The following is a 264-nucleotide window of genomic DNA, read 5'->3' as shown; positions in this document are numbered from 1 at the left end:
CAACCAGCTGTACCCCTCAGCGGGCAGCGCCTATCAGGGTTTCCCTGGCTTTCCTCTGGGGTTCTTCCTGCCGCAGCTCAAGGGGGGGGGGGCCCCCAGGGGCCCCCCCCACTTGGCTCTACTTTGGGGGGCTATCGAGAGGGGGCACCTCGGGGGGCCCCAAGGGGGCCCCCAGCGAGGGCCCCCCCGGGGCTCCCTGTGGCTGCAGCGTGCGCGGATTCTGTTCCTGTTGCTGATTCTGCTCGTCTGTTGCAATTGCTGCGG

This window comes from Eimeria mitis, genomic scaffold, assembly GCF_000499745.2.
Source record: "Eimeria mitis Houghton genomic scaffold, Emh_scaff283, whole genome shotgun sequence".
In the NCBI taxonomy this organism is placed as follows: Eukaryota; Apicomplexa; class Conoidasida; order Eucoccidiorida; family Eimeriidae; genus Eimeria; species Eimeria mitis.
The sequence above is the reverse complement of the archived record's forward strand: the minus strand, read 5'-3'. Positions refer to the sequence as shown.